This window comes from Canis lupus, chromosome 16, assembly GCF_003254725.2.
Source record: "Canis lupus dingo isolate Sandy chromosome 16, ASM325472v2, whole genome shotgun sequence".
Lineage (NCBI taxonomy): Eukaryota > Metazoa > Chordata > Mammalia > Carnivora > Canidae > Canis > Canis lupus.
The window spans coordinates 39,284,010-39,307,514 of NC_064258.1; the positions used below are offsets into that span (position 1 = coordinate 39,284,010).

Sequence of the window (23,505 nt, forward strand, 5' to 3'; positions counted from 1 at the left end):
ATTTTCAAACCTACATAAACAGCCATATTTGAATATATTTTTCCTAAATACAAGTTCTTGTTAGGCATAATCTGAATTATTATTATTTTCTATCATTTTACCAAGATCATAGGAATTATAGGCACAGGTTGACTCATAGGATTAGGCCTCATCACTCTGCTTTTGTTCATTTTGAAAGCACTTTGAAGTTATGTCTATATTTGAATCTCTTAGCACTTTCAATTCTATGCAGGTGATGCTGAGTTAGTGAATTTTTTATGCTAGAGTTAAGCTCTGGATCCATCATCAGAAAGGTGAATATAAAAAAGTTGACCTTTGCTTGATAGTGTTGTTGAATTTGCTTTAATTTTTTTTTTTCATCTTCATCCTCTAGCAACTAGTAGAGTGATTTTGCTGTGATACTTGATGAATAGAACCTTGACAAGGATGAAGGGAATTTTATAGGCACATAGGAAATAATCTCCCTGATTTTGGCTTCATGAAAATGATATTCTAAACAAACACAAAAAAGTAAAAATTACTGATTTGCCTTGAACTCTAAATTTCCAAAATGCTTACTGTTACTCAGTGGATTAAAGACAAAGGTCTTTAGCAGATTGTGATTTTTCTAAGCAACACACTTTAGAGGGAAAATCTTCTCATACAAAATGTTCAGCACATCTTAATGCTCAAAACCTTCCTAAAGAAAAGATAGGTACTTGGATACAGCTATAATTGAAATCAGCATTGGAAAACTCTAGCCCAGGTCTCAGAGATAAATATGTCAATTTTTATATTTCATATATATGTCTTGTAAAAGATAGAGAAAAACTTTTATAACAGAATGCAACACTCTAGTATAAAACCCCATTTTTGATGATAAAGTTACAGGCAACTGGCTAATGTAAAAGCCATTATACAACTAAATTCATATTTCATTGATTTTTTTTTTTATTTTTGCTGTAAAATATTCCGGAATCTATACCCAAGTACTACGCCCAGTTTTATTTTGTTTTGTTTGTAGGTCATTAAGCTGTTAAGAGAATAATAATTTATTTTTACTATTCTCTCACTTTTTAGGAAAGGTAATGAATTTTAGCATTTGTCAGTTTTGGTGAATTGCCAGTCTTTTTTTTTAATTGAGAGCAAAATTTTCATCAGGCAAAAAGAAATTAGTTCTATGTACATACACACACTCACATATGCACATACACACACTCACACACACAGGGATGTATATATGTGCTTTATCATGAAGGAAAAAAACCCAGAATTTTATGTATATAATGTAAGGCAGACTATGCTAATTTTTATTATATTTCATGGTTAAATTAATTTGAAGGACTTGGAGAAAATTACTTCTTAGTCTCCAAAAAAAGCTATCTCCATATAAAATTGGACTTGATTACAATTATTATCATTAAATAAATTCTGTAAATATGTATAATTTTGTTTTATCATTCTTATGCAAATAACCATGTAAATATAGAAACAGATGGTGATATTGTTCAGTAGAATGAATATGTATTAACATATGCATCCAAATTTATTTGGCAAATATAAATTTTTATCTTCTTTTTAAATGTAATGGTTAATATAAACCTTTAGGTAAAGTAAATATATTTGGAATAGCTGTAGTAAATATGAAAAATTTATATGTTTACATTATTTGAATATATTTTTCATGGAAGCTGTGGTAAAATATATTAAGCTTTCCATTTCTAATCACTTGATTTTATTGCTGTTTTTTAAATTAGATTTATCCTGATACTGAAATATATTTTATATTTAATGTACATGTTCAGTTCCCTAATCTGACTTTTATAAACATCATTCACATAATTTGCAATGTGATAAATGCATAATTTGTGTGTTACTTACCATGTTTTACTTGATATAAACTGTTAAGCCTTCTTATATATGGTACCCAGATACATTTTTAAAATCTGTTTTGGAATTCATAGGGTTCCAAGTAATTATTTTAGTACCCTATTTTAATGATAATTCTATATATTGCAAATTCAATTTAGTATATCATGGATATATTTATGTATTGTGAATTCAAGTTATCTCCTTGTGTTGGATGCTATAGTAGGAAATACACATAAGACAAAAATGAGCAAATGGTAGCTATTGTCCTGAAAGCCTGTCTAATGTAATGCTCTTTCATTCATTTTAGTATTTGATATCAACAACATTTACAAAAAACACTTATGTGAGAATCTGAGAGTCTAAAATAAATATTTTTTTAGATGAAAGCAATTACATTTTAAACATTTAAAATTTTTAAGATGATTTTTATTTAAATGTTACTTCATTAACATACAGTGCAATATTGGTTTTCTGGAGTAGAATTCAATGATTCATCACTTACATACAACACCCAGTGCTCATCACAATAAGTCCCCTCCTCAAGCCCAATCATTCATCTAGTCCATCCTCCATCCATGCCTCCATCAACCCTCAGTTTGTTGTCTATCATTAAGAATCTCTCAAGGTTTGCTGTCTTCTCTTTTTTCTTCCCTTCCCATCTACTCATTTGCTTTCTTTCTTAAAGTCCACATATAAGTGAGATCATATTATATTTGTCTTTCTCTGACGGACTTATTTCACTTAGCATAATACACTTTGCTCCCTCCATGTCATTATAAATGGCAATATTTCATTCTTTTTTACAGTTGAGTAATATTCTACTGTATGTATATGTGTGTGTGTGTATATGTTCATATACACACCACTTCTTTATCCATTCATTAGTCGATGGACATTTGGACTGTCTCCATAGTTTGGCTATTCTTGATAATGCTGCTATAAACATCAGGGTGCATGTATCCTTTTGAATCTGTATTTTTGAATCCTTTGAGTAAATACCTAGAGTACAAATGCTGGATCATGGACTAACCCAAATATTAAAGTACTGACTGAATTATATAGTCTTTTAGGGAAATGTACAATAACACATTTAAAAGTCATAAATTGGGTTTAGTTTATCACATATTCAGGTATATTTTAGCATATTACTCATGAAAAAGTAATTTCATTTTATATCATGATGGATATAGGATTCTTTGTAGGATCTGTAGGATCCTTTTGAGCTGTTTTATTTAAAGTTTTTATGTTCTTTCCTTTTCTTATATTTTTGCAAGTAAAATAAATTAGTAATTTATTTCATTTAATCGGTAAGTAAAAATTGAAAAGGACCAAGAAATTCACTTCTAGGTTTTCACCCAAGAGAAATAAAAATATATATCTATAAAAAATTAGCTGTATGAGATTGTTAATAGTAGTTCTATACAAAACACCCCAAACTAGAAACAAATACAATGTTGTTGGTGAATGGACAAAAATCAGTGGTATGTTCATACAATGGTACTTAGCAATAAAAAGGCATACAATGCTGATAAATGAGAACATGAATAAACTCAAAAATATAATGTTGAATAAAGAACATTTACAAAAAGGAGTATGTTCTGTATGATGTCATTTGTATGAAGCTGTAGAACTGGCAAATTAATCCATAGTGGGGAAGAAGAAAGAAAAAAGAAAGAAAGAAAGAAAAGAAAGAAAATGAAAGAAAGAAAAGAAAAGAAAGAAAGAAAAAGAATGGCAGCTTCCTGGCGAGGTAGAAACTCTCTGGGTAGGGGTATGAGAGAACATTCTAGGTGGTTAGATCTATATTTTGATAGGGATTTGAGTTACACAGGTTTATACATTTGTATAAAATCAGAAAATTTACACTTGAGATGTGCATTTTATTGTATGCAAATTTTATCTCAAAAGCACAAAAACTAAACAATATTGAACTCTATAATGTATATGCTGAAATATTTAGCAAGAAGCATGCCAATATCTGTAACTTATTTTGAAATGTGTGAAAATTCCAATGTTGGAGAAGTAGAAAGTTGTGTAAATGGATCCTTAGGTGATAAGACAATGATTGCAAGATGTTAATTTCAGAATCTAGATGTTACATATACTGGTTTGCTGTAAAATTTCTTAATCTTTCCATTACTTTGAATATTTTCTAACATGTTTGAACATAATTAGCAGGATATTATAAACCTCTACTACATAGGTGCAGCAAACATTTTCTTCTTCATTATGATATGCAAACATACTATACACTTTAAGTAAACACTACTCTCAACTATATACATTAACCAGTAGATTGCAATGCCTTTTCTTCTAAATAATACAATCAAAATATGAAAACACAAAGTCTTAAATGTTTCAGATGTTTAATAGATATCAGTTGTTCACCTAGGGACACATGGACATGATATTTCATTGGAAAATCAGTTCTATAGTGACACAATGGAGGTGCAATTGAATTTAGACTACATATTCATGACTCCTTTATAACTGGTGATAATATTGTTTTCTTTGTTTGTTGTCCAGCATATTAATTTTGGTTCTGTAGGAGTGAGACAAAAAGACTCAAAAATAACAGGCTCTAAATTTTCCAAAGATATCTGTAAGTTTTTAAGGTTATATGAAGTAACCCTCAAATTAATAAGTCTAATATTGCTTACAATATGTGTGACATAATCTTTTCTTAGTAATATAAATGAATTTATTTTTAAAATTTAATTTTATTTAAATTCAATTTGCCAACATATAGTATAACACCTAGTGCTCATCTCATCATGTGCTCTCCTTAATGCCCATCACCCAGTTACCCTATTCCCCCATGTACGTCCCCTTCTGCAACACTTTGTTTCCCAGATTTAGAAGTCTCTCATGTTTTGTCTTCCTCTCTAATTTTTTGCCATTCACTTCCCCATCCCTTCCCTTATGGGCCCTTTCACTATTTCTTATATTCTACATATGAGTTAAGCCATATGACAATTATCTTTCTCTGATTGACTTATTTCACTCAGCATAATACCCTCAAGTTTATTTTAAAAATACAGAAGAGTAGAATAAGTGATTTAACAGCAGCTATTGCAGGTGTCTATTTTTTTAAAAATCTGATATTTCCATATGGGCTTTTAATTTCTTCTGTTGAATATCTACTCACAGCAGCAAAAAGCAGTGTCATTTTTCCAGTAACACTTTTATCCGATTAGTGTCATTTACCTTTGATTACAGATGAGGAAATAAGGGAAATGATACTAATCGCATAAAAGTGTTATTGGAAAAGCTAAATGAGATCATGTGAAAACTATTAAACAAAAACAAAAAGCAATGTCATTGGACACTTCGGTTCATTACTATGCATCTATATTCTAGAGCAAAACATGAGTCAGAGCAAAACAGAATTCAGAACAAATTGTTCTTACATTACATTTTAAAGATTCATAATCTGTTAAAGACTACCAAATGTGGGTTTCACATGTTTATCTATTATATTTTTAATTTTAAAATTGAGTATTAAAATATATGTGTAAGAAACAGTCAATGGACCTGAAAAAAAGATTCTATATGATTATTCACTTTTTAATCTTACTGCTTGGTATATCATTATCTTTACCATCTACCTGGTTGTATTTGAAAGTAGTCTTTAAGGGTGCCTGGGTGGCTCAGTTGGTTATGCATCTGCTTTCAGCTCAGGTCATGATCCCAGGGTCCTGGGATCGAGTTCCACATCAGGCCTCTACTCAGCAGGGAGTCTGCTTCTCCCTCTTCCCCTCCCCCTGCTCATGCTCCCTCTCTCTCACTTGCTCTCTGTCAAAATAAATGCATAAAACCTTTAAAAAAGAGTAGTCTTTAAGAAAGAAGAGCCACTGCCTTGTTTTTAAAAAAGAAGAGTAGAAGCAAAATGCAGGAAGCAGGTAATTAGCTTTCCCTGGTCTTATATTACACCCTGAAGGAAATGCCAGTTTTAACTGAACACCGTAGAACTTAGCAACCAATCAAAGTTTTCTAACTGCTCTTTATTACAGAGCTCATGCTGCCATTTCAATAACCTTTACTTTTACTTTGCTACCAGATCAGTCACATAACACCAAGAAGCAAAAAGATTGTTCAGATTGTAAAAATAATGACATACATGTGTAACATGTATTTCACATGTAATGTGTGATATTTTGTAATAATGTTGGGTAATATTCCATGTGTCTTTCACGTGGAATATTTTATGTATATTATGAAATACATATGTGTACATTTGGTAAAAATTTTTCCATAAAGCTTTTTTAGGATATTAACTTATATATCCATAAATAACATTTTTTACCAGAGTTTTTTGAAAGAGGACATAGTATTTTTTTTTCTGTAAAAGGTACTAAAATATATACTTTTAATTACTATGACATATGTATCAGTGGCCATTACAATAAAATGCCATGATTTGCTTGGCTGGATCATTTTATTTTGAACCAGGGATTAAGATACCATATAACACAAGTTGTTTCCCCCAGTTTTCTTTAATGGCCTTAGGAACTGTACTAAAGGAGCACTGCTGAGAGCAGAAACTAACATCTACCACGCAATGGTTCTAAGAAAATGTGAGCAGTCAGATTTAAATATACTAGAAGTTCCAAAAGTAGGACTCTCTGTTTCACTCTACCACGAGCAACTGAAGAATGCAATCTTCATTTTACATCTTGAACAGCTTCATTTTTCTCTTGAACAGCTCCAATAGTAACATTACTGGGCTAAGGATTCTGTGGTAGTTCCAGAAGTGTGAGGAAAATTAATCCGTCTCTGTCTTATGAGTTTGAACATTACTAAGACACCAATGTGAAATAGTCAAGTCTTAATGCAATACATTATGTGATGGGTCAGTGACCATAAATACTGAACTACTTCTGAGCTGTGAAAGAAATATCCAAAGAAGCCTATTTATACAGCATCATTCTGTAGTTGTCGTTGTGTACCATATCAATTACAGAAATTAATAATGAGAATTACACACCCTGCGGTTGGTTCAGTGCTATGTACACAGAACTACGTAGCTGCTGAAAGTACAATTGCATCCACTCAGAGGAGAATGGGGAATTTTGTCTTCCAACCACAAGGAAATGGTGAACATACATATACACACAGACAAATCCAAGTGGAAATTGCAAAGCCAATTTTAGATTTTACTAAAGAAGAGACTGCATTATTGCATATCTAAGGATGTCCTTTTACGTGCTCACCATTTTAACTGTAAGTTCTAGCAGCAGAGTCTGGATCAATGCTTCAATGGTGCCTGAAGTGCACTGAATTATGCCTTTTAATCTGTGGGTACTTTTCGTCGGCTAATGAGTTTAAACAATCTGCTGACCTTTCCTGCTCCATCATTTTCCTTTTCTCAATATTTTTATCAGTTGGTAAATTTCTTTCAATCCTAAGAACTAGCACAGATTCAAATGGACCACCTACTGACTGGTTGTCGACTGTAGGAACAGTGAACTTCTCTCAAATGTTTTGGAAAATATGTCAGCTTCCACATTCAAACAAGGAAACCACAGAGTGACTTCAGAGGAATAGAATGTATATTAGTCTGTTATCACAAAAGGAGCAAGAGCAGAGAGAAAATAATTTCACAAGTAAAAGTGGGTGGGTGGTATAAGACTGTACCATGCAGAACATGGCAGCTGGCCCTCAGTGTGCATGGCAGTAAGGCCCAAACCATACTCGGAAAGGAGTAAGCCAATCTATTTCATAATTTATTTGTATTTCTAAATGCTTTTCTTACCCATTCTTGTAGAGCATTTATTACATCATCCTTTACTTAATTTATTGTATATTTCTCTCTCCAATTAGTCTGCAAATTCTCAAGACCAGCTAACAAGCATTCTCTAACTATAGGACAGCAGGAAGGACAAGAAAAAGGGGAGAAGAAAAAGATGGTTTGTTTCATTACTTCCTTCCCTAAATTCTTTATAAATTATTATGTCTATCAGCTTCTGATTTGTTTTCCTCAGTCTCTCTTCCCCTCAAGGAATGACGGTTTCTTATATAGACAATAGCTTATATATTTTTATTTTTAACGTATTTTAACATATTGATCCAGAAAAGACATATTGTCTCAAGTGTAATGGCCATTACCCATCCTACCAAGGAATACTAAAACAAAAAATCAGATCAAGGTCCATTACATACATATCTATACAATTAATGATCTGTCATTCACTCAACAAAAATAAATTAGCATTCTACTTTTATGTACAGATAAAAAAAATATTGTAGAAAAGTTTCCCAAATTCTAATTTAAAAAATACACAGTGTTATCCAGTTTGAGCATTTATTGGTTTCTCTGTACTTTAGTGGTAAAATATGAAAGTATTTTCAATTTGAAGATATGGAAAATTCATTTTGGTATATTTGACATAGTACCTGAATAAAAATAGCAACACAATCATTAGTCACTTAAGTAAATGCCAGATCAATTGGATTTTATGTGAAAGGTTGGCACAAAGATAATTGTTTAAACAGTATGTTTAAACATAATAGAGGTACCATGCCACAAATGATGTTTGCACTTGGGCAAGTGTCCCACATAGAGAAATTTGTCAGATATGAGATATGCAGAACAAAAGAGCTTGAATAATTTCTGCCATATACTGTGAGAATGGTTTGTTCTCTTCTGTTGCAGCCATGAAAAAAAGAAAATCCATACAAAATGTCACTGGCAATAGGGGATTAGCCCTGTTCTAGTAAAACGTAGGTTTCCTCAGGGCTTGCTCTAGGTGACATCGTGAAAGAGGAGGTAACAAGGTAACAAAGGGGAAAAATTCTTGGACTGAAAGTCTTGATTTATGCATTTCATTCCATTTCTGAACTAAATGGCATCATTTGGGTTTTCCAAGCATCTTCATTTATCTGTATCTCAGTTTGATTATCCATAAAATAAATATCTCTGAATCCTCTTCTAATTACAAAAATCCTACGATTATGATTATAAGTCTGTCTCTTTTGACTTCCATCATCCCACATAGCCCTTTATCCTTTGCTAACTTCTGGTTACCAGGTTCTAGAGTCTTTGGCTGCCTAGTGGCTGCTCAGAATCACTTGCAGTAACATGTAATACATAATTCCAGGGATATTCACTCTGTGGCATGGTTTTGAAAACATTTTTCCTTATATTCCTTCACTAAGACCAAAGTGCACACATTTATTTAATTTAAATTATAATTAATGCTGCTAGGGAAGAAGCACATTAAGTAGGAAGGCTTACCACAGTGGAAGGCAAATACTGGGTCCTCAGTAAATATGCATTGAATGAATAAATGAATGAATATATATGCCAAAATGGAAGTAAACTGGTAACTTAGTAACAATTCCAAAAAGTGGGAGCTATCCAATAAGGTAAAAATTCATTTTTAAGTTTTCAAATAGTATTCTTTTGAAATTCAAGCTAATTTCAGGAAATTAATTGCTAATCATTAAATTTTAAGGAAATGTAGGGAAAATACTTGCAGGCAGTTTTTTCTTTGTAGCCTTTCTCAAAGTCCACTATTTTAAGATAATGCTTACTCCTCTCTCACAGAGATCACTCATTGCAGTTCCAAACTTTCCATCAAATGTATTAATTTCTTCCTAGTGCATTCTAAAACCAAAATTTTCACCTAACCAATTCTTTTTATCCCAGATTTAAAAAAAAAATATTTGTCCAAGTTGTTCAAAGTCCCTAAAACAATAGCACATGGATCCTATAAGGGTACAAGAGTAAGTAAAACTCTTCGTTAAGTCCTATGGAAAATTATAGGAATAAATAAATTTATCTTTTAAGTCTGAATTAAAGAAATAGAATAAGCCATACATATCTGTAAATTGAAAGGCTTGGTTTAAATGAAACCTCTTTCTGCCCACTTTTTCATTTTGTGATGCGGTCACCACAGTGACTGCTTGGTCATCAAATCCAATCTTTCCACCCTGGCTTAGCCTGATGGCACGAGATTGCATTACCAAACAGATTAATGTAGAGACACATATAAGACATGGAACCAAGATAGTGGCTTGACATACAACTTTGTTGTTCATTTCTTACTCCCCATAGAGAAGGCTCACTTATGGAGAGGAAAACTTTCTCATCATGAGAAATCAGACAGATGCCCTGCCTAGACCTTTTTAAGCTTCATATTTCTGTGGAGATGATTTTGCTAACAAGATCCCTGAAAAACAGACTCTGATCTAGAGATTTGCATGTGGGAATCACACTGTGGCAAACTCTGAGGCAAATTCTTACAAGGAGTACAAAAGGCAAGACTGGGCAGAGGGAAAATTCTAACTCAGCCAATCCCACCGGAAGCTCTGGATATGGGATGGCTCCAAAACACTGTCCGGAACTGAAGCAAAGAGAACAGTTTTTATGACCTTACTTTCAGTGGTAGCTACCCCCAGGAAGAGTAGTTCCCTTCAGTTCAGAACAATTCTCAGAAAAGAATTCAGCAAGAGTTGTTCTTCCCAAACTTTAATATACCTTCATATCATCTAGATATCTTAAGATGCAGGCCTCCTGTGATATTTGATTGAAAATTCCTTGGCAACATCACTGGTACACTGACCACAGTTTGAGGGGAAAGTTATAGAGTCTCTCTCTTCTATCTGCTGAATATATGCACACAGATTCTCATTTTACATTACTTTTTTTTTTATTTCCATCTTCATCTTATCTCACTCATTCTTTATTTTCTTCTTGGATGAGCTCATCCACACCTCTGTCTTATCACTTAAATAAAGAACACTCATAACTCTTTCTAACTTTCCTTTGAGCTCCAGACTTCCATATCCAGTCGTTGACATCAATTTTTAATCCAAAAAGGCATCTCAAACTCAATACATCTAAAGAGGAATGCACCATCCTCTTCCACCTCACATCACTCAGACAACATTGGCCATTTTGAGCATTTCACATCTCAGTGAATTATAAAGCATCATTTATCTAGTTGTACAAATCCAAAATTTTGTAAACCCCCATCTTATTCAATTCACTCTTCATTGCACTTGAACTCTTACATTTATTTCCAATCTATTCATTCTCTCCCCCTCTACTACCACCAGGCTGGCTCGAAATTCAATCATCTCTCATCTGGTTGATGACAATGGCTTTACAACTGACTGTGCTTCCACTTCATCCCACCCAATCTATTCTCCATTCTTCAACAACACTAAAAGGCTGGCCTTGTTTTGCAATAAAAAGAAAGCCTTATTCATTTATTTCTCAGGGGTTCCTTCTACTACATTTCTACAGATGTGTTGGCCTTCGTTTGGTCATCCTTACTACAGGGCTTCCTCCCCACACACCTGCAAGCCTTCTGTTTCCTTTGCCTGGAGTAATGTCTTTCCTCTTTTCCTAGTTAATTTCTATTTCTGTTCTTCCAATCTCAGCTTAATTATCACTTTTTCAGAGAAGCCTTTCCTAACTTCCCTGTATAGTTCAAATGCCTCAATCATGGGCTCCTCTAGTAGGCTTACCTCTTGTTTAAGGCACTTGTCACAACTGAACTTTCTCCCCTGGTTTATATTATTGATTGATATCTGTAAACTCCATAAAGAAAAGAATAGCGCTTGGTTTCATTTGCCATTTATTTCCAAGAACTAGAACAGAATTTTCACAAAGTAAATACTCAAGAAATACTTGGAATAAAATGTTGATGAAAAATGATCTGTGCCTAAATCTGCATGTTTATAGCCAGATAACTGAGCAACCCCTGCAGCCCCACTCCAAAGCCAGTCACTCCAATTATACAGCTCTCCACTGGGAAATTATTTTCAAATAAAAAGTGTCCAGTAAGCATTTGTTTGAATTAAATGAACAGGCAATGCAATGTGCCCATCTTGTACAGAATTTAATCCAAGTAGAATTTATTGAGCCCGATCTGGGCATGGCTGTATAATAAGCACGAGAATAAAATGTACCAATTTTGGTGTCTTATCAGATTGGTTAGAATGAATGTGTCGCTCTAATTTAGTGATTGAATTACTATCAGAATCTACACTCCATATGGCTCTTTCATTTGATTTATTCAAGCAATTTGTAGTACCTCATCTTGATACTATCAAACATATAGTATACGACATAATTGTAGTTCCTATTATGATTTTTGCAACAGATTGATTAAAATCACTTGAATAGATCAGCTGGGAACATTTAGAACCCCAGCATTTTATGTAAGCTTAATAACATAGATTTACAGAGTAGACACTAGGAAAAGATGGATATAGAAAAAAAGGATTTGTCAGGATTTTCTGTAAACCAGGGATATACTCCCTAAACTGATCAATTTACTTAACATTTTATCAAACATCATATAGTAGATCCTAGATTAGGATGATGTGAAGATATCACATTACATTCTCTTAGGGTATTAAAAGTAAAATGGGTAAGATAGACCAGTCAATGGATAATTAAAATGGAGGGGCTCAGAGCTATGGAATATGTTTGTGCAGACGATTGCACAAACACAGAAAAGTGGAACATAAACAGTTATGGAATATAACATTGTCATTAGGGAGTAGGTTTAATTATGGCTGCCTTGAGAGTATGATTTCTAATATAAGTATTCAAAAGCTAGAAAAAATACCTGGTTAGTTTTGGTATTTGAGAAGGCAATCTGAACAGAAGAAATATTTTATGACTTCACTTGTACATAAATTATCCGTAATAATTAATGGCTAAGGTTTTCAAATTTTATGAAGTTCTGAATCAATTCTTTTAATGACCTGGATTACTTTTCATTTGGGCTAGTTCCCACAATAATATTTTCCTGTGTAAATAAAAGATGGAATTGTGAATTGCAGAAATAAATGAATATTTCCCCCCATTATAACATCTATATCGGCTTTATGCGAAAATTTAAATCATTGTGCTATTAACACTATTGTGTTTTTTGGCAAGTATGACAGGCTGAGAAAGATGTAAAGCCATTGAGAACTATGACCCAATTAATTCAAATCCAGTAAAATTAGATTTCTTGCCCTTTTCCAAATAAAAACAATGGAATGTATTGTGTTTTAAAATCCAATGTTTTTTTTTCCACAATTTGCAATGTATGTTGTTATTAAGAAATACTATTAAATTTGGATGTCTATGAGATATTAAATTTCTGGGAAATTGTGCAATAATTGTGTTGTGACACCCTACTGTATCTGGATCCCACAACTGCACACTCAAACATTTACTCTCTCATTTTTTAAAAGCTTTATTGAGTTGTAATTGACACAAATAGCACATATTTAAAGTGGATAATTTGATAAGTTTTGACATTTTTATACAACTATAATACTATCATTGCAATCTAAATAATGAATGTATCCATCACCTCAAAATATTTTTTCTTGACCCTTTGTAATGCCTTTCTCTTTTTACCAATCCCCAACCATTGTCTCGAGGCAACTTTTTACCCTACTTTATGATGATCATAGGTTAGTTTGCCTTTTTTATTTGTTTCATATAAATGGAATCATACAGAACGTACTTTAAAAAAGTCTTGGGCACCTGGGTGGCTCACTAGGTTAAGCCTCTACCTTTGGCTCAGGTCATGATCCTGGGGTCCTGGGATGGAGCCCCATATTGGGCTTCCTGCTCAGTGGGGAGTCTGCTTCTGCCTCTGTCCTGCTTGGATGCTCTCTCTCTCTCATTAATAAATAAAACCTTTAAAAAAATCTCACTTCTGATTTGGTTGTTGCTCAGTGGTTTAGCACTGCCTTTAGTCCAGGGCATGATTCTGGAGACTCGGGATCGAGTCCCACATCAGGCACCCTGCATGGAGCCTGCTTCTGCCTCTGCCTGTGTCTCTACCTCTCCCTCTCTCTCTCTCTGTGTCTCTCATGAATAAATAAATAAAATCTTTAAAAAAATAAATAAATAAAAAATTTAAAAATCTCACTTATTTCACCTAGCATGATTATATTTAATTCATCCATGTTGCAGCCTCCATGACTTGTGTATTCTTTTGTTGTTGTTGTTGCTAAGTAGTATTCCATTGTATGATGTAGCACATTTGTTTTTCTTTTAATCCATTACACAATGATGGACATTTGGATTATTTTCAGTTTGGGGCTGTCATAAATAAGATGACATGGACATTCACATACAAGTCTCTGTATGGATAGAAGTTTTTCATATATATTGGTTAAATATGTAAGACCAAAATGATAGATGTATATTTCAACTTTAAGAAACTGTCAAACTATATTCTGCAGTGGTTTTATCCTTTTTCATTCTCTTCCACACTCACTGCAAAACTTGGTAAGATCATTTTAATTTTAGTCATTCTAATAGATGTATAATGATATCTCATTACTGGTTTAATTCATATTTTCTTAATAACTAATGATGTTGAGCATCTTTTCCTGAGTTTGCTTCTCATCCCTATATCTTATTTGGTGAAATGACTATTCAAATAATTTGCTCATTTTTAATTAGGTTGTTTCTTTTGTCATTATTGATTTCTAAGAATTATTTACATAATCTGATAATCTGATACAAGTGCTTTAATTTATATATGATTTCTAAATTATTTTCACCTACTCTGGCTTCTTTTTTAATCCTCTTTAACACTATCTTTGGAAGAGCAGAAATGTTTCAGACTTGATGAAATCCAGTATATTAACTTGCTTTTTGATAGGATTGTGCTTTTGGTGTTAAAAAAACAACTTTGCTGAAAGGCTTGGTTTCTTCCCCCCTACGGTTTCCTTTAGAAGTTTTTTATAGTTTTAGACTTCACAGGTGGTCTATGATAAAGGCAGAGGTGGAAGAAGAGGGAGAGAATTTCAAGCAGACTCCTCACATAGGACAGAGCCCCACACAGGCTCCAACTCACAACCCTGAGATCATGACCTGAGCTGAAACCAAGTGCCAATGCTTAATTAACTGGGCCACCCAAGCACCCCAAAAAGTACTTTTGATTTTGTATGTTGATTTTTTTTTTTATCTTGAAACCTTGTGATTGTTAGTTCTGATCGCCGTTTTAAAGACTCCATTTAATTATCCACTTGGACGGTCACGTCATCTTTAATGTCAATTTAATGTCCTTTTTCAGAGAATGCCTTTTTGATTTTTTTCCTGCTTTATTTTACTGGCTAATACCTCTGGTATAGTAGTGAAAGAATATTTTGTAGCCAGAACAAATATCTTTGTTTTATGACTCATTTTAAGGGAAGAGCATTAAGTCTTCCAACGTTAACCATGATAATAGCTGATAGTTTTCATAAGCATTCCCTATCATTTTAAAAAGTTCACTTCTATTCCTAGTTTGCTGAGAGTTTTATCAGAAATAAATGTTGAATTTTGTCAAATGCTCTTTCTGATATATTACACTATTTTGGCAGTGTAGTAAATTACATTGATTTACAAATGTTAACCCAGTCTCTTGCATTCCTGAGATAAATCCTACTGGCTCATGAAACCTTATCATTTTTATATGTTGTTGGGTGCTATTTGCTGTTTAGAGTTTCTGTATCTATTTCCATGATGTATATGCTTTGTAGCTTCCTCTTCCCAAAGCACCTTTATCTGTGTTTGAATTCAGGTTATTATGGACCTCATAGAATGAATTGTAAAGTGGAACTCTAAGCTCTACTTCTTTTTTTTCCAGGGAATAGAAGGGGTCCTTTAAATTGCACTGCCAGCTTTATGGCCTGGGCACTCTCTCAAGGAACATAGTTGAGCTCATCATAAAGCATACTTCTTTGGCTTCACATCTCCCAGAATCATTGTCATTGCTTGCTGCACAGTGACTTGAAAACTGTTGTTTTATATATTTGTCCATTATTCTTGTTGCTTCAAGTAACATGATAAATTTGGTTCATTTTACTCCATTTTGGCCATCAGCTGAAGATGGAGTCAATTGTCAGTTGAAGATAGAGTCAAGATTGTCAATTTTATAGACTTATTTTTTATGCTGGGTACAAGAGTATCATGTCTAACAGATGTTAAAATGACTGATGTATCAAGTAGAAATTTATTTAACATGCACATGCTTTGGTGTCTCTGTCACTATCTTGGTTAAAATCACATGTGTGAAACAAGAATCTAAAACTTTAGAGTAGTGTGGACTATGTATTTCTCATCTTTGCAGCTCTCATATGATTTTACAGAGAACCTTGCTTACATCTGGCACTAAAGAATGAATGTTCTGAGGCACTTACACAGCTGCTTTGTGTACATAATGTTTCCTTGGTATATGGCTTTGTGTAACTACATCAGATCTTCCTGCCACCCTTTCCTGAACTCTCCTTTTATATGTGTAACATTTTTTGAATCATTTTATCAATGTGCTTCCACTAAAAATTGATTTCAAGATACCCAAGGGTTTCAATCTAACTTTACTTTTTTCATAGTTTTTCTTTAAGTACAAACATAAATTGCTATTTTCATTTAAATGGACTATCAGTGCCACAGCTTCCAAAATAGTCACAAGATCATTTAATTTGTTATTCAAATTCTAAGCAATTGTGTATGACAAACCTTAATTTTTAAAATATTTATTTCCTAAATCAGCATTGTCCAATATAAATAGAATATGAGCCACATATGGAATTTTTAATTTTATAGTAGGAAGATTAAAAATGCAAAAAGAAATTGGCAAAATTAATTTTAATGTTATAATTAATTTGCCTCACTATATCCAAAACATTATCATTTTAACATTGATTCAATAAAAAAGAAACATTAATAATATATTTTATATTCTTTGTTTCATACTAAGTCTTCAAATTCCAGTACCTATAAAATATTTACAGCATATTTCAATCAGACCAGTTACTTTTTAAATGCTCAGTAGCAACATATGGCTAGTGACTACCATATTGGATAAATGAGATCTAGATAATACTTTTGAGGTCATTTTCAGCAACTGTGGCAACCTAATGCTAGGATTCAATTTGCCTGGCATGCTAATAAGCCATATTTTACTCAGATACCAGCGACAGTAAATGCCTAAAATTACCAACAGTATCTTTGGCTACTGTGAGAACTTCTAGTTAGTGGGTTTGGAGTGGCCATCAGTGCTTCTGCCTCTGCCATTTATCAATTTTGAGACTTACTAAGATTGTTAATATCCTTGTGCCTCAATACTCTAACCTACCAAATAAGTACTATTTTTCTTCCTGCAAATTCATAATTTGATGTGAAAATCAAATAAAATAGAGGTAAATAGAGTTAAAAATACAAAATGTCACCTAGAATGAAAATGGGAATTTTTTTTCTGAACAAAATGTCTTCAACTTTTGTCTTGGCTTGACTAAACTTCAGACAGTCTTCTTCCTTACTCTGGTTCTTGATCTGCCTTTTCTTAGAACATTTACTCTTAGAAAATTTGTAATTGGGGATCCCTGGGTGGCGCAGCGGTTTAGTGCCTGCCTTTGGCCCAGGGCGCGATCCTGGAGACCTGGGATCGAGTCCCGCGTCGAGCTCCCGGTGCATGGAGCCTGCTTCTCCCTCTGCCTGTGTCTCTGCCATTCTCTCTCTCTCTCTCTCTCTCTCTGTGTGACTATCATAAATAAATAAAAATTTAAAAAAATAATTAAAAAAAAAAAGAAAATTTGTAATTGCCCATTGTATTTCAGCAGGAGTAACAAATATATTTTATTCAAGAGTCAAGGTAATGGAAAGATGTTAGATCTTAAATGTATAATTCAGCCTCTTTTTCTTTTTTTATTCAGCCTCTTTTTTAAAAAAGTTTTAATTTATTTTAATTAATTAACTAATTATGTTACCTTCTGTCCATTCTTTCTTTGTCCTTTTGAGGTTTAAATCTTTTAAAATGTTCTTTGCCAGTTATACAATCCAGGGATATCTTTCTCAAAGATCTAGGAGTCACTACTTTGAAAGGAAACATCAAGAAAGACAGTACCCTTTTCTAGTCTCTGTGGGAGAGTAGGTGCCTAACTGGTGGGAACTTTCTGGAGTTGCAGAACTACCAGAGAACATTTACTTTTCTTTTGAGCAGGGCCCAGAAGCAAACACACATGGCTTGTGTTCTTCTCAGCCAACACACACAGACGCACCCACCATTCACACCTACCCTCTACCCTCAGTTTCAGCAGAATTGAGCTCAGACTTAGTTCTCTTCTTTCTCCTCTTTGCAGTTGCTTTGAATAAAGTTTCTGTTGCCTGTTTAACCTTGTCAGGGCAAGTTTTGCTTTGACACCATCTTAATGAGCTCACTTTCTTCTCTATTTAAAGGAATCTCGATTTGAACTATATTAAGCTTTGGCATCCCATGCAGCTCATTTTCCAGGAAGTCAGCATCATATAATCAAAAGAGTTTAATGGTTTGGAAGATGGAAGAAATGAACTTTGTATTCTCCTACTAGATCTTCGTATGACCCTGGAAAAGTTGCAGATACCTGTGATAAAGGGATTCCTCCTCCACAGATTGAGAGGATTTGGGTAAGAAGACTTCTTAAAATTGCCTTTGAATTTGAACCCCTTTGAATCTATTCTTGCTTGAGCCCCATAGATTATTTAGGGTAAACCAGTGCATTCATGTTCTTAATCAGTTAATTCTCATCAACTTTATGTTCATGGCAAGAGACTATGCTTTTTTTAATCTAATGAACATTTTCACATTTACAACAGGAAATGAGTTAAACACGTAGATTCCCTGAGGGTGAAAATGAGCTACAGTTGTCTCCACCTAGAAAGCAGCTGCTATATCACTGTTTGCTGACTTGCAAATCATGACTGAATGCCTCAGCACATCTTTTAACATGTTGACATTGTGCAAAGTCAGCTCTTGAACTGCCCATAATTGCTGGACTCATGATTTGCTTTTTTTTTTTTTTTTTTTTTTACTCCCATGGAGAAAAAGATATGATTAGTAGTGTACATTGCACAATACATTTTTATGGTACTTTGAAAAAAAATGTATGCTGTAATTTAAGTTTTCACCTTAAACAAAAATACAAAACTGTCATTTTATATGGCATCTGCTGTAACATTGAATACACATCTGGGAAATTAAAATTAGCCTGTGATGCCTACAGTACCACAGCCTTCATCAAAGTATACCAGTAGGAAGAGGTAACCTGAGGGACATTTACTAGGTGCTAGGTCAGTGATTCCCATATTCCTGTGCACTTAAGAATTACTTAGAGACCTTTCTAAACTTCCAAAGCCCAGGCCACACCCCAAACTAATTAAATCATCATCTCTGTAAGTGAAATGCAGCCTCAGTCTTTTTCAAAACTCCTTGAGTATTCCAAAGTGCAGACAAACATGGGAATTCCTGTGCTGGACTCTGTACTGGTTCTCTGCATATATGATTTTACCGTCATTTTCACAACCATGCTATGAAGTGCACATCTTATTCCAAGTAGTCCTAATACTACAATTAACAAAATACTTAGAAGCAAAATTACTTTGAGAAAATTCAGTTGGGTGAAAAAGCAAGATACGTGAGGAGAGAAGTGATATGGCATCACTTTTGCTCTCCTGGTGGCCCTGTGTCAGGACATTTGAAATTCCCAGTACTCTGAAGTGGGGAAAGGACTTCAGGCTATCTCTCTGCTCTTTCTCCAAGATTTAGGTCATGGCCATATTCAAAAAGAGACAGACCCAGAGAATCTCAGCTTTGTCTAAAGGGGGATTCTATACCGATGGTCCACCAAATCATATTGAAAAAATCAAGGTCTAGTTCTTATAAAAAGTCTGGATACATTTAAAAAAAAAATCACAATGATCTGAATCATATATAGGCTTCCATGCTAGTGAATCTAGATTTTTCCCTCTATAAGAAGAGCTAGACTCCTTACACACAGTTTACTTGACTCTGTAGGATTTTCACTGAATTACATATACATATATTTGTATTGACACTGACTTGTATTTTAACATGGAACTTTCAGCTTCTTTTGAAAGAAACTATAACAAATATTTGTATATCTTTATTGTCTGATAATAGAACTCATTGAATGTTCAGGGATAAGCCACAGGAGCTACTTTTCCTCATTTCTGGGGCCAGGAAGTGTGCTTTCCCATAAGAAGTGGTATTTAACTTTATCAACTATATATATATATATATTATTTGGTAACTCCACTTCTTCCATATGTGTTTTGACCATGAAGCATGGACCCAAATTCATGTCCCTGTTTCATAACCCACAAATCCAGGTATATAAAATTTTGCATACCAATATTCCGTCTGAAATAATATTCCCACTTTAATTACTATTAGCATCTTTGGCATCTCTGGTTTCTTATTTTTAACTTATTATATGTGTTTCATAATCCACCTCTTATAACTATATTTATAGGTATTTATTCTTATAACCTTTGTAACATGTCTACTTCTAGCTGACAACAATACATAAGGTCAAACCACATGTTCACTGATAGCATTGTGACTTTCTATTTAGCAGAGTACTAGCAGCATTCAATGAAGAATTAAAATGTATATATAATGCAAAAATATGACAAAATAATGAAAAACTTTTACCATCCCATGCCAGTGTCAGTCTTGAGATACTGTTAATCTCACCAGAGAAATCATGAATTATAGAACATCCGCAGTGCTTCCATTTGTATCAACCTCTGATTGCTAAGAATCAAGAATGTATAAATAGGCCAAATTTATCATCTGACCTACCATATGTAGCATTTTAAGTTCTGAAAAAGCATTTGCTTAAAATTGGGGTGAAGTATACTGTTGAACTTACAATTGCACTTACCTAAAGTTATTTGTAGTTGTTACTTCTCTGAGTAATGCATTTCAAAGACATTATGGCATACAGAGAACACCTGAGTCTACCAAAGTATCTGCCCTCAAAGAAATTTATGACTTTTGTGTTGTTGTTGTAATCCCTTTTCATGGCTAGCATTCATTCACTTGAAAATAATTTCCCTGATATATCAGAATATATATATTCTGTATACCCTGATACAGAACCAGAGGTAAGAGAATTCTGCTAGACGTCTCATCGAGGGCATGTGTTATGTATTCACAGTTGAACCTCCACCCCACCTGGTTGTGAATCTCCTTAAATAATGAGGACTCCCCTGCTCTATTAGCAGCACCAGTGCCTAGCAGAAAGGAGGCCCTAAATGAACATTTGCTGAATGAATAATGAGGGAATGTCTTCATCCAGTGCTGAACAGCTACTTAATATGTACTTAATACACTGATGAACATTTGTTTTATCACCAGGTCTAAGCAGTAGTGCTTTATCATTTTCCACAACTACTCTATTGTTCTTTCTTTTTTCCCTTATCATCATGAGAGCTTATTATATGCCAGGCACATTGTAAGATACTTTATATGTCAGTTCACTTACAACTAATGATATTATCATTTGTTTTTCAAACACTGGAAAATCAAGACTTTGAGATTAAAAAAATAAAAACAAAACACAACAAATTTGCCTGAAGTATACAGGCAGCACAAGGGGAAAAGCCCAAATATGAACCAGGGTCACCCTAAGACTTAAACCTTTCTCCTTACACTCATAAAACGAAAAACCTCCCTCATGATTAAGATGTATATTTTATAGGAATATTACACATATCATCAACTAATTACCAGCCTTCAAAATAAGGAAAAAATTAATAAACAAATATTTGTTCAAAACCATAAATTTCCTTACTTATCTTTCCTTTGAAACTTGGGGATGATTTCATGCCACCAGCTTTTTCAAAACCCTGATGTGCTGACATACTCTTTACAGTCCTGAAGCTTCTCATTATCAGTTATTGTTAGACAAGTTCAGCCAGCTTCTTATAGGCCATCTCAACTCTTTGTTTCTTTAAAATTTTACTATGTTTATAAATTTACTGTTTATAAATTATGTCTACTTGCCTTTGATGTCTTTTACTATCAACTCCTGTCACTGTGGCTTTTGTTTAATTTTATATTCCAGCTTTTATCAATGTTTAGCCTTAATGGGGTTTTGTTCCCTATATCTTGACTTCCAATAGATCTGAAGCATGTCTTCAGATATCAGTTTTCTATGCATTCTATACTATTAAATACTTTAAAAATAAAGGAAGGCTTTATGGAGCACCTCTTATTTTCTTGACACAAAGAGAAACCAATGACTTGATTATTTCCTGCCATCAAAGAGATTACTATTTTCCTACAGAGACAAGAGATGAATTAAAAATAAATAAAAACATTCACCTTGAATATAATCAAATGTGTTGTCCCAGGTAACTGCAAAGATAATTTTGTTTTGCAAAGATGATTTTTAATGATGCCTTATTCTTGTCAAAAAATAAGTAAATTGGTTGACCATACAACACACACACACACAATACAAACACACACATTAGTAAGTCCAATAGATAAATATTTTGGAATTGCTAAATTTTATTTTCAGAATATATTTAATTACCTGAATCTATAATTCAAATACCAAGATGCAAAAAATTTGTAGCCATTAAAAATTAAATGATCTACAAAGATGGGAAAAGCACATAAAATGCTTACATAATCCTTTTTGGAATTTCAAATGGATATGCCTTTTTTATGTCCTTTCTGCTACAGTTGTTCAGTGTTGCTTTTTAATGTTAACTGCTACTGCATTATCTCCCCTGAGAAAGCTTTACTTAAAGAAGTGAATGAGGCAAACCTGGGGCAGAGACTGCATTTTACAGGATGTTTGCAAAGTACACTTGAATCAAAGGCACTCAATATTATTAATACCACTCCCTAAAATTCAAAGCCACACCTTTTAAAACAACTAATATCCTGCATTGAAGAATTTTTTTCACTTACTTTTTCTTAAACATGTTAGACTGATTCTTAGGAAATGAATGGGTAGTGATAGCTTCGGGTAGCTGATAATAAATTATCCTTAAAATTTAAAAAAGTGATCAAAAGGCAGTTTTGCTTTTTCCTGGTTTCCACTAATTTATATTTTGCTTTATATTTTGTTTCTCTCACTGTGTGTTAAAACATCAGTAATAATATATTTGTACATTTCAAAATTTTAATAATCATCTTTAAAATAATTATCTCAGGGTTGCCTGGGTGGCTCAGTTGGTTAGGCATCTCTTTCAGTTTAGGTCATGATCTCCTGAGTCCTGGGATCAAGCCTTGCATACTCTTAGGGGAGTCAGCCTTGAGATTCGCATCTTCTGCCCCTCCCCCCACTCGCATTTGTGCTCTCTTCCCCAAAATAAATAAAAATAAAATAATAAAATAAAATAAAATAAATAAAATAAAATAAAATAAAATAATCTTAAATATTCCTTATGACAAACTTAGGAAATATATAAACACCGATTCACCAATAGAGATATCAAGGTTTAGAGAAGCAAAATGGTAGTGATCATCTAAGTGCAAAGATGCCAAAGCTTGGGCTTCCTGGCAGCCAGGCATGGCCATGTGACAGCATTTGGACTTATGGATTGATGTAGATATGTTGAGGGACATTGCTTCACTGACTAAAAAGGAAATTTCTTGACCTGGCCACGCTCCCCTCAGACCCCTCACCAAGGAGAGAAAGTAGACACAATCAGACACAGAAAATAAAGGAAAGGAAGGCAGAGTGGGAAGTAGTAAGGAAACTACTTCTCATTAGTCAAGAGAGCCTGGCAAGCCCACCATACTCACATAAAACCAAAAATGTTCTCCTACTTGTTTTAAACCACTATATTTTAAGGGTTTAATTTTTTACGATATCTTTATGTTTGCCTTAATTAATATA

General features: G+C 33.5%; 1 long non-coding RNA gene across 2 annotated transcripts in view; it reads left to right on the forward strand.

Moving 5' to 3' along the window:
• Positions 1-23,505, forward strand: part of LOC112676962 (uncharacterized) — a 109,311-nt gene that overhangs the window by 35,699 nt on the left and 50,107 nt on the right. For both annotated transcript variants that reach the window (XR_004805868.2, XR_003146791.3), the window contains exon 3: positions 18,044-18,250. This is a non-coding gene — a long non-coding RNA (uncharacterized LOC112676962). The remainder of the gene's footprint in view (positions 1-18,043; positions 18,251-23,505) is intronic.